The following is a 12,508-nucleotide window of genomic DNA, read 5'->3' on the forward strand; positions in this document are numbered from 1 at the left end:
GCATTCACCAACATGTCTTCTCTGCTCCATGAAGGCAGACAATGTTCTGCACCTCTCCCAATGTCTGGGGAATGTGAAACACAATTGAAGCTCCAGGTTGCTGATTCTTCATTCGAGCTCAACAAGTCTCGGTTGGATCAGCTCCATGACAAGCACGGAGACACGCCCCAGGGAATGCACGAAAACAAGTGAAGGGCTGTGCAAGGTTGCACCGCTCAACAATATACTCCCTGCACAGATGAAGATGCAGGAGAAGGGGTCCGCATTTTCTCCCTGCTGTGCAAACCACCTCTAATTGCACCCCTGGTCAACCAATCACAGCTGCTCTATCAAACAAGCACGCCAGGTGCAATGGTCTCTTTCTATAATTGAATGTTTCTCCACAGCAGTACATCGTCATGATCGGAACATGGGACTTAGGCCGGGTGGACTCTTTCTGTGACTTGAACATTCTTGGAGTAGAAGCCATTTGACCCTTCAAGATTGCTTCACAATTTGATCACTAGATGGCTGATCTGGTTGTGTCCCAACTCCACTTTCCTGTCTCACCTCCATAACCCTTCAGTCCCCTGCCTATCAAAAACTGATCTAACTCAGCCTTGAATAAATTCAAACATCCGGCCTCCCCTGCTTTATGGGGTAGCGAATTCCACAGACATTGAGAACAGATAATCCTCTTTAACTCTGACTTGCAAAAAAATCTAGTCTTAAACTGTGCCCCATGGTATTCTTTGGGCCTCCTTATCTCGAGAGACAATGGATACGCGCCTGGAGGTGGTCAGTGGTTTGTGAAGCAGCGCCTGGAGTGGCTATAAAGGCCAATTCTGGAGTAACAGGCTCTTCCACAGGTGCTGCAGAGAAATTTGTTTGTTGGGGCTGTTGCACAGTTGGCTCTCCCCTTGCGCCTCTGTCTTTTTTCCTGCCAACTACTAAGTCTCTTCGACTCGCCACAATTTAGCCCTGTCTTTATGGCTGCCCGCCAGCTCTGGCGAATGCTGGCAACTGACTCCCACGACTTGTGATCAATGTCACACGATTTCATGTCGCGTTTGCAGACGTCTTTATAACGGAGACATGGACGGCCGGTGGGTCTGATACCAGTGGCGAGCTCGCTGTACAATGTGTCTTTGGGGATCCTGCCATCTTCCATGCGGCTCACATGGCCAAGCCATCTCAAACGCCGCTGACTCAGTAGGGTGTATAAGCTGGGGATGTTGGCCGCTTCAAGGACTTCTGTGTTGGAGATATAGTCCTGCCACCTGATGCCAAGTATTCTCCGAAGGCAGCGAAGATGGAATGAATTGAGACGTCGCTCTTGGCTGGCATACGTTGTCCAGGCCTCGCTGCCGTAGAGCAAGGTACTGAGGACACAGGCCTGATACACTCGGACTTTTGTGTTCCGTGTCAGTGCGCCATTTTCCCACACTCTCTTGGCCAGTCTGAACATAGCAGTGGAAGCCTTACCCATGCGCTTGTTGATTTCTGCATCTAGAGACAGGTTACTGGTGATAGTTGAGCCTAGGTAGGTGAACTCTTGAACCACTTCCAGAGCGTGGTCGCCAATATTGATGGATGGAGCATTTCTGACATCCTGCCCCATGATGTTCGTTTTCTTGAGGCTGATGGTTAGGCCAAATTCATTGCAGGCAGACGCAAACCTGTCGATGAGACTCTGCAGGCATTCTTCAGTGTGAGATGTTAAAGCAGCATCGTCAGCAAAGAGGAGTTCTCTGATGAGGACTTTCCGTACTTTGGACTTCGCTCTTAGACGGGCAAGGTTGAACAACCTGCCCCCTGATCTTGTGTGGAGGAAAATTCCTTCTTCAGAGGATTTGAACGCATGTGAAAGCAGCAGGGAGAAGAAAATCCCAAAAAGTGTGGGTGCGAGAACACAGCCCTGTTTCACACCACTCAGGATAGGAAAGGGCTCTGATGAGGAGCCACCATGTTGAATTGTGCCTTTCATATTGTCATGGAATGAGGTGATGATACTTAGTAGCTTTGGTGGACATCCGATCTTTTCTAGTAGTCTGAAGAGACCACGTCTGCTGACGAGGTCAAAGGCTTTGGTGAGATCAATGAAAGCAATGTAGAGGGGCATCTGCTGTTCACGGCATTTCTCCTGTATCTGACGAAGGGAGAACAGCATGTCAATAGTCGATCTCTCTGCACGAAAGCCACACTGTGCCTCAGGGTAGACGCGCTCGGCCAGCTTCTGGAGCCTGTTCAGAGCGACTCGAGCAAAGACTTTCCCCACTATGCTGAGCAGGGAGATTCCACGGTAGTTGTTGCAGTCACCGCGGTCACCTTTGTTTTTATAGAGGGTGATGATGTTGGCATCGCGCATGTCCTGGGGTACTGCTCCCTCGTCCCAGCACAGGCATAGCAGTTCATGTAGTGCTGAGAGTATAGCAGGCTTGGCACTCTTGATTATTTCAGGGGTAATGCTGTCCTTCCCAGGGGCTTTTCCGCTGGCTAGGGAATCAATGGCATCACTGAGTTCCGATTTGGTTGGCTGTATGTCCAGCTCATCCATGACTGGTAGAGGCTGGGCTGCATTGAGGGCAGTCTCAGTGACAGCATTCTCCCTGGAGTACAGTTCTAGGTAGTGCTCAACCCAGCGGTCCATCTGTTTGCATTGGTCAGTGATTATGTCCCCCGATTTAGATTTGAGGGGGGTGATCTTCTTGATGGTTGGCCCAAGAGCTCTCTTCATGCCATCATACATTCCTCTGATGTTTCCGGTGTCTGAGGCCAGCTGAATATGACTGCATAGGTGTTGCCAGTAGTCGTTTGCGCAACGCCTAGCTGTTCTTTGTGCAGTACTTCTGGCTGCTTTAAGTGCTGCGGATGTTAAATCGCTGGGGGCTTTCTTGTAGTTCAAAAGTGCAATGCGCTTAGCGGCTATGACAGGTTCCAGCTCTTCATTATGAGATTGAAACCAGTCTGCATTTCTCTTCGCACTTTTGCCGTAGGTGGTCAAAGCTGACTCATAGATGGCGTCTCTGATGTGGGCCCACTTGGTCTCAGCATCCCCTGTGGGAGTGTTTTGAAGGGCTGTTACAAGTGAATTTAGAAATTTTTGTAACAGCTGTGGGTGAGAAATTCTGCTCGTGTTGATGCGCGGGTGGCCCTTCTGCTTGGAATGATGCAACTTCTTTGGTCTGAGTCTAACCTTGCTGCACACCAGGGAGTGGTCGGTGTCGCAGTCCGCACTGTGGAAGCTGCGTGTGATTTGAACACTGTTTAAGGCGGCTCGCCTTGTGACAATGAGGTCTAGCTGGTGCCAACGACGTGATCTTGGGTGCCTCCATGAAACCTGGTGACAGGGTTTAGTGTGAAAGAACGAGTTGGTGATGCAGAGGTTATGATAGGTACACAACTCAAGCAGTCTCTGCCCGTTCTCATTCATCCTTCCAACGCCATAGCGCCCAAGGCAGGAGGGCCATGAGTCATGGTCGGCCCCAACCCTGGCATTAAAGTCCGCCAGCAGGAATAGGTGTTCGGTGTTGGGGATGCTGCTAATGATGTTATGGAGTTGTTCATAGAACTGGTCTTTAGCTTCAGGTGTGGAACAGAGTGTTGGAGCATAGATGCTGAGTAGGTGTACTGGACCAGAGGTGGTGAGCAGTCGGATGGACAGTATGCGTTCCTTGCAAAAAAATCTAGTCTTAAACTGTGCCCCATGGTATTAGTCTTCCCAAAAGAGGAAACATCCTCCCGATAACCACTCTATCAAGTGCTTTCAGGATCCTATATGTTTCAAAAAGATCACTTCACACTTTTTAAACTCCAATGAGTATAAAAAAGGCCATCATTCTCGGAATTAGTTGAGTCCACCTTCTCTGAAGTGCGTTTAATGCAATTACATCTTGCTTCAAATAAGGAAAGCGAAAATGTACACATTAATCCAGATGTGCTTTCACCAAGGCCCTATACAGCTGCAGTAAAGCCTTGATACTTGTAGACTTGATTCCTCTTACAAAAACCCCATTCCATTTGACTTCCTAATCACTTGCTGTACCTGCGTATTAATCGTTTGTGATTCATGAACCAGGACACCCACATCCCTTTGTAGAACCGAGCTCCTCAATCTCTCTCCATTTATATAGTATGCAGCTTTTCCATTCTTCCTGCCATAGTGGACGCATTGACTTTTCTCACATTTGGCAAAGTTCTCCACACTCACCTGACCATTCTATATCCGTTTGTAGACTCTTTAATTCCGCTTGTCTGTTTTCTTTCCACCTTGCTTACAGTCATTGGCAAATTTAGCTATCATAAATTCGGCTTTGGCAGCAAAGACATTGATATAAATTGCAAACAGTTGAGGTCCCAGCACTGATCCCTGTGACACTCCACAAGTGATAGCTTGCCAACCAGAAAACAATATTTTTTCTTTTTTGAACGACTGTTTCCTGTTCGCCAACCTGTCCTTTATCCAGGCTAATATGTTACCCCTGCATGATGTTTTCTTATCTTGTGTAGTAACCTTTGAGGTGGCGTCTTATCAAATGCCTTTTGGAAAGCTATGTACACCACAACTACAGGCTCCTTTTATCCACCTTGCTTGTTACTTCCTCGAGGAGCTCTAATAAATCAGTTAAACGGCATTTCCCTTTCACATAACCATGTTCACTCTGTCTAATCCCATGCTCATTTTCTAAGTATCCTGCGATAACCTCCATAATAATCAACTCGAGTAATTTCCCCATGCTAGATGTTTGGCTAACTGGCCTATCGTTTCCTACTTTCTGCCTCGCTCCCTTCTGGAATAAAGAAATTATATTTGCACTTTCCCAGTCCACTGCGATCTTCCAAAACATCAAGAATTTTGGAAGATTATAACCAAAGCCTCGACAATCTCTGCAGCCACTCCTTTTAAGAGCCTAGGAGGCAGGCCATCTGTTCTTGGGGTCTTTTCAGCCTTCAGGTCCAACATTTTTTCCCAGCAGATTTTATCGATTGATGACGAAAGTTTTAATTTCCTACCTCCTTTTCACCTCTTGATTTTTAAGTTTCTTTGGCAGCTTTTCCAACTCTTCTACAGTGGAAACAGAGACGTAATTAATCACTTTTCTGTAAAAAAAATTAATGCTTTTCAATGTCCTGCATCTTTCATTCCCACACCTGCATTTCACGTAAAGCTGGGTTTCGTGAATTCAGTGTGTTTGCGTCAAGCAGCTGATCACCTGGGAGCTGGAGAAGCAGAAGAAGCTGGAGAAAGAGCAGTGATCGAAGCAGAAGTAGATCTTACATGAATTTGCTTGAAATTGATGTGTACCAGTTGTATCTATTGATGTGTGACAACTGTGCATGCCGTGTGCTTTCACAGGAGCCACAGTGAGCAAGTTTGTGTGATTTGCAAATTGAAACTTGTCCGTCCGCGGCTTGTGTCACTGTTTCAGCTCAGTGTCCATTTCATGTTGTTCTTGGCTGAACAAGACTTCTATATTGTGACTAAATATGCCGTTTTGTGCCTGAAACAAATCTGTGGGCAAAGTGTCCAAAAGCGAAAAATGGAAACAGTGTGGATGACTTAACCTACAGGGATGCTTTGCAGCGTCCCTGGTGGTCTAGCGGTTAGGATTCGGCGCTCTCACCGCTGCGGCCCGGGTTCGATTCCCGGCCAGGGAAACAACATTTCTTGTTTGTGACGGGAGCATTCACCAACATGTCTTCTCTGCTCCATGAAGGCAGACAATGTTCTGCACCTCTCCCAATGTCTGGGGAATGTGAAACACAATTGAAGCTCCAGGTTGCTGATTCTTCATTCGAGCTCAACAAGTCTCGGTTGGATCAGCTCCATGACAAGCACGGAGACACGCCCCAGGGAATGCACGAAAACAAGTGAAGGGCTGTGCAAGGTTGCACCGCTCAACAATATACTCCCTGCACAGATGAAGATGCAGGAGAAGGGGTCCGCATTTTCTCCCTGCTGTGCAAACCACCTCTAATTGCACCCCTGGTCAACCAATCACAGCTGCTCTATCAAACAAGCACGCCAGGTGCAATGGTCTCTTTCTATAATTGAATGTTTCTCCACAGCAGTACATCGTCATGATCGGAACATGGGACTTAGGCCGGGTGGACTCTTTCTGTGACTTGAACATTCTTGGAGTAGAAGCCATTTGACCCTTCAAGATTGCTTCACAATTTGATCACTAGATGGCTGATCTGGTTGTGTCCCAACTCCACTTTCCTGTCTCACCTCCATAACCCTTCAGTCCCCTGCCTATCAAAAACTGATCTAACTCAGCCTTGAATAAATTCAAACATCCGGCCTCCCCTGCTTTATGGGGTAGCGAATTCCACAGACATTGAGAACAGATAATCCTCTTTAACTCTGACTTGCAAAAAAATCTAGTCTTAAACTGTGCCCCATGGTATTAGTCTTCCCAAAAGAGGAAACATCCTCCCGATAACCACTCTATCAAGTGCTTTCAGGATCCTATATGTTTCAAAAAGATCACTTCACACTTTTTAAACTCCAATGAGTATAAAAAAGGCCATCATTCTCGGAATTAGTTGAGTCCACCTTCTCTGAAGTGCGTTTAATGCAATTACATCTTGCTTCAAATAAGGAAAGCGAAAATGTACACATTAATCCAGATGTGCTTTCACCAAGGCCCTGTACAGCTGCAGTAAAGCCTTGATACTTGTATACTTGATTCCTCTTACAAAAACCCCATTCCATTTGACTTCCTAATCACTTGCTGTACCTGCGTATTAATCGTTTGTGATTCATGAACCAGGACACCCACATCCCTTTGTAGAACCGAGCTCCTCAATCTCTCTCCATTTATATAGTATGCAGCTTTTCCATTCTTCCTGCCATAGTGGACGCATTGACTTTTCTCACATTTGGCAAAGTTCTCCACACTCACCTGACCATTCTATATCCGTTTGTAGACTCTTTAATTCCGCTTGTCTGTTTTCTTTCCACCTTGCTTACAGTCATTGGCAAATTTAGCTATCATAAATTCGGCTTTGGCAGCAAAGACATTGATATAAATTGCAAACAGTTGAGGTCCCAGCACTGATCCCTGTGACACTCCACAAGTGATAGCTTGCCAACCAGAAAACAATATTTTTTCTTTTTTGAACGACTGTTTCCTGTTCGCCAACCTGTCCTTTATCCAGGCTAATATGTTACCCCTGCATGATGTTTTCTTATCTTGTGTAGTAACCTTTGAGGTGGCGTCTTATCAAATGCCTTTTGGAAAGCTATGTACACCACAACTACAGGCTCCTTTTATCCACCTTGCTTGTTACTTCCTCGAGGAGCTCTAATAAATCAGTTAAACGGCATTTCCCTTTCACATAACCATGTTCACTCTGTCTAATCCCATGCTCATTTTCTAAGTATCCTGCGATAACCTCCATAATAATCAACTCGAGTAATTTCCCCATGCTAGATGTTTGGCTAACTGGCCTATCGTTTCCTACTTTCTGCCTCGCTCCCTTCTGGAATAAAGAAATTATATTTGCACTTTCCCAGTCCACTGCGAACTTCCAAAACATCAAGAATTTTGGAAGATTATAACCAAAGCCTCGACAATCTCTGCAGCCACTGCTTTTACGAGCCTAGGAGGCAGGCCATCTGTTCTTGGGGTCTTTTCAGCCTTCAGGTCCAACATTTCTCCCAGCAGATTTTATCGATTGATGACGAAAGTTTTAATTTCCTACCTCCTTTTCACCTCTTGATTTTTAAGTTTCTTTGGCAGCTTTTCCAACTCTTCTACAGTGGAAACAGAGACGTAATTAATCACTTTTCTGTAAAAAAAATTAATGCTTTTCAATGTCCTGCATCTTTCATTCCCACACCTGCATTTCACGTAAAGCTGGGTTTCGTGAATTCAGTGTGTTTGCGTCAAGCAGCTAATCACCTGGCAGCTGGAGAAGCAGAAGAAGCTGGAGAAAGAGCAGTGATAGAAGCAGAAGTAGATCTGACATGAATTTGCTTGAAATTGATGTGTACCAGTTGTATCTATTGATGTGTGACAACTGTGCATGCCGTGTGCTTTCACAGGAGCCACAGTGAGCAAGTTTGTGTGATTTGCAAATTGAAACTTGTCCGTCCGCGGCTTGTGTCACTGTTTCAGCTCAGTGTCCATTTCATGTTGTTCTTGGCTGAACAAGACTTCTATATTGTGACTAAATATGCCGTTTTGTGCCTGAAACAAATCTGTGGGCAAAGTGTCCAAAAGCGAAAAATGGAAACAGTGTGGATGACTTAACCTACAGGGATGCTTTGCAGCGTCCCTGGTGGTCTAGCGGTTAGGATTCGGCGCTCTCACCGCTGCGGCCCGGGTTCGATTCCCGGCCAGGGAAACAACATTTCTTGTTTGTGACGGGAGCATTCACCAACATGTCTTCTCTGCTCCATGAAGGCAGACAATGTTCTGCACCTCTCCCAATGTCTGGGGAATGTGAAACACAATTGAAGCTCCAGGTTGCTGATTCTTCATTCGAGCTCAACAAGTCTCGGTTGGATCAGCTCCATGACAAGCACGGAGACACGCCCCAGGGAATGCACGAAAACAAGTGAAGGGCTGTGCAAGGTTGCACCGCTCAACAATATACTCCCTGCACAGATGAAGATGCAGGAGAAGGGGTCCGCATTTTCTCCCTGCTGTGCAAACCACCTCTAATTGCACCCCTGGTCAACCAATCACAGCTGCTCTATCAAACAAGCACGCCAGGTGCAATGGTCTCTTTCTATAATTGAATGTTTCTCCACAGCAGTACATCGTCATGATCGGAACATGGGACTTAGGCCGGGTGGACTCTTTCTGTGACTTGAACATTCTTGGAGTAGAAGCCATTTGACCCTTCAAGATTGCTTCACAATTTGATCACTAGATGGCTGATCTGGTTGTGTCCCAACTCCACTTTCCTGTCTCACCTCCATAACCCTTCAGTCCCCTGCCTATCAAAAACTGATCTAACTCAGCCTTGAATAAATTCAAACATCCGGCCTCCCCTGCTTTATGGGGTAGCGAATTCCACAGACATTGAGAACAGATAATCCTCTTTAACTCTGACTTGCAAAAAAATCTAGTCTTAAACTGTGCCCCATGGTATTAGTCTTCCCAAAAGAGGAAACATCCTCCCGATAACCACTCTATCAAGTGCTTTCAGGATCCTATATGTTTCAAAAAGATCACTTCACACTTTTTAAACTCCAATGAGTATAAAAAAGGCCATCATTCTCGGAATTAGTTGAGTCCACCTTCTCTGAAGTGCGTTTAATGCAATTACATCTTGCTTCAAATAAGGAAAGCGAAAATGTACACATTAATCCAGATGTGCTTTCACCAAGGCCCTGTACAGCTGCAGTAAAGCCTTGATACTTGTATACTTGATTCCTCTTACAAAAACCCCATTCCATTTGACTTCCTAATCACTTGCTGTACCTGCGTATTAATCGTTTGTGATTCATGAACCAGGACACCCACATCCCTTTGTAGAACCGAGCTCCTCAATCTCTCTCCATTTATATAGTATGCAGCTTTTCCATTCTTCCTGCCATAGTGGACGCATTGACTTTTCTCACATTTGGCAAAGTTCTCCACACTCACCTGACCATTCTATATCCGTTTGTAGACTCTTTAATTCCGCTTGTCTGTTTTCTTTCCACCTTGCTTACAGTCATTGGCAAATTTAGCTATCATAAATTCGGCTTTGGCAGCAAAGACATTGATATAAATTGCAAACAGTTGAGGTCCCAGCACTGATCCCTGTGACACTCCACAAGTGATAGCTTGCCAACCAGAAAACAATATTTTTTCTTTTTTGAACGACTGTTTCCTGTTCGCCAACCTGTCCTTTATCCAGGCTAATATGTTACCCCTGCATGATGTTTTCTTATCTTGTGTAGTAACCTTTGAGGTGGCGTCTTATCAAATGCCTTTTGGAAAGCTATGTACACCACAACTACAGGCTCCTTTTATCCACCTTGCTTGTTACTTCCTCGAGGAGCTCTAATAAATCAGTTAAACGGCATTTCCCTTTCACATAACCATGTTCACTCTGTCTAATCCCATGCTCATTTTCTAAGTATCCTGCGATAACCTCCATAATAATCAACTCGAGTAATTTCCCCATGCTAGATGTTTGGCTAACTGGCCTATCGTTTCCTACTTTCTGCCTCGCTCCCTTCTGGAATAAAGAAATTATATTTGCACTTTCCCAGTCCACTGCGAACTTCCAAAACATCAAGAATTTTGGAAGATTATAACCAAAGCCTCGACAATCTCTGCAGCCACTGCTTTTACGAGCCTAGGAGGCAGGCCATCTGTTCTTGGGGTCTTTTCAGCCTTCAGGTCCAACATTTCTCCCAGCAGATTTTATCGATTGATGACGAAAGTTTTAATTTCCTACCTCCTTTTCACCTCTTGATTTTTAAGTTTCTTTGGCAGCTTTTCCAACTCTTCTACAGTGGAAACAGAGACGTAATTAATCACTTTTCTGTAAAAAAAATTAATGCTTTTCAATGTCCTGCATCTTTCATTCCCACACCTGCATTTCACGTAAAGCTGGGTTTCGTGAATTCAGTGTGTTTGCGTCAAGCAGCTAATCACCTGGCAGCTGGAGAAGCAGAAGAAGCTGGAGAAAGAGCAGTGATAGAAGCAGAAGTAGATCTGACATGAATTTGCTTGAAATTGATGTGTACCAGTTGTATCTATTGATGTGTGACAACTGTGCATGCCGTGTGCTTTCACAGGAGCCACAGTGAGCAAGTTTGTGTGATTTGCAAATTGAAACTTGTCCGTCCGCGGCTTGTGTCACTGTTTCAGCTCAGTGTCCATTTCATGTTGTTATTGGCTGAACAAGACTTCTATATTGTGACTAAATATGCCGTTTTGTGCCTGAAACAAATCTGTGGGCAAAGTGTCCAAAAGCGAAAAATGGAAACAGTGTGGATGACTTAACCTGCAGGGATGCTTTGCAGCGTCCCTGGTGGTCTAGTGGTTAGGATTCGGCGCTCTCACCGCTGCGGCCCGGGTTCGATTCCCGGCCAGGGAAACAACATTTCTTGTTTGTGACGGGAGCATTCACCAACATGTCTTCTCTGCTCCATGAAGGCAGACAATGTTCTGCACCTCTCCCAATGTCTGGGGAATGTGAAACACAATTGAAGCTCCAGGTTGCTGATTCTTCATTCGAGCTCAACAAGTATCGGTTGGATCAGCTCCATAACAAGCATGGATACACATCCCAGGGAATGCACGAAAACAAGTCAAGGTCTGTGCAAGGTTGCACCGCTCAACAATATACTCCCTGCACAGATGAAGATGCAGGAGAAGGGGACCGCATTTTCTCCCTGCTGTGCAAACCACCTCTAATTGCACCCCTGGTCAACCAATCACAGCTGCTCTATCAAACAAGCACGCCAGGTGCAATGGTCTCTTTCTATAATTGAATGTTTCTCCACAGCAGTACATCGTCATGATCGGAACATGGGACTTAGGCCGGGTGGACTCTTTCTATGACTTGAACATTCTTGGAGTAGAAGCCATTTGACCCTTCAAGATTGCTTCACAATTTGATCACTAGATGGCTGATCTGGTTGTGTCCCAACTCCACTTTCCTGTCTCACCTCCATAACCCTTCAGTCCCCTGCCTATCAAAAACTGATCTAACTCAGCCTTGAATAAATTCAAACATCCGGCCTCCCCTGCTTTATGGGGTAGCGAATTCCACAGACATTGAGAACAGATAATCCTCTTTAACTCTGACTTGCAAAAAAATCTAGTCTTAAACTGTGCCCCATGGTATTAGTCTTCCCAAAAGAGGAAACATCCTCCCGATAACCACTCTATCAAGTGCTTTCAGGATCCTATATGTTTCAAAAAGATCACTTCACACTTTTTAAACTCCAATGAGTATAAAAAAAGGCCATCATTCTCGGAATTAGTTGAGTCCACCTTCTCTGAAGTGCGTTTAATGCAATTACATCTTGCTTCAAATAAGGAAAGCGAAAATGTACACATTAATCCAGATGTGCTTTCACCAAGGCCCTGTACAGCTGCAGTAAAGCCTTGATACTTGTATACTTGATTCCTCTTACAAAAACCCCATTCCATTTGACTTCCTAATCACTTGCTGTACCTGCGTATTAATCGTTTGTGATTCATGAACCAGGACACCCACATCCCTTTGTAGAACCGAGCTCCTCAATCTCTCTCCATTTATGTAGTATGCAGCTTTTCCATTCTTCCTGCCATAGTGGACGCATTGACTTTTCTCACATTTGTCAAAGTTCTCCACACTCACCTGACCATTCTATATCCGTTTGTAGACTCTTTAATTCCGCTTGTCTGTTTTCTTTCCACCTTGCTTACAGTCATTGGCAAATTTAGCTATCATAAATTCGGCTTTGGCAGCAAAGACATTGATATAAATTGCAAACAGTTGAGGTCCCAGCACTGATCCCTGTGACACTCCACAAGTGATAGCTTGCCAACCAGAAAACAATATTTTTTCTTTTTTGAACGACTGT

At 45.1% G+C, this 12,508-nt stretch overlaps 3 non-coding genes across 3 annotated transcripts; all 3 read left to right on the forward strand.

Annotated features, from left to right (window-relative positions):
- The first annotated feature begins 5,565 nt into the window (after positions 1-5,565).
- Positions 5,566-5,637, forward strand: trnae-cuc (transfer RNA glutamic acid (anticodon CUC)). The gene has a single exon. It is a non-coding gene; the product is annotated as a tRNA-Glu (tRNA).
- Positions 5,638-8,262: 2,625 nt separating this feature from the next.
- On the forward strand, positions 8,263-8,334 carry trnae-cuc (transfer RNA glutamic acid (anticodon CUC)). Its single transcript has one exon. It is a non-coding gene; the product is annotated as a tRNA-Glu (tRNA).
- Positions 8,335-10,959: 2,625 nt separating this feature from the next.
- On the forward strand, positions 10,960-11,031 carry trnae-cuc (transfer RNA glutamic acid (anticodon CUC)). The gene has a single exon. It is a non-coding gene; the product is annotated as a tRNA-Glu (tRNA).
- Positions 11,032-12,508: the final 1,477 nt, after the last annotated feature.

The sequence above is a fragment of the Heterodontus francisci genome, chromosome 34 (genome assembly GCF_036365525.1).
Source record: "Heterodontus francisci isolate sHetFra1 chromosome 34, sHetFra1.hap1, whole genome shotgun sequence".
In the NCBI taxonomy this organism is placed as follows: Eukaryota; Metazoa; Chordata; class Chondrichthyes; order Heterodontiformes; family Heterodontidae; genus Heterodontus; species Heterodontus francisci.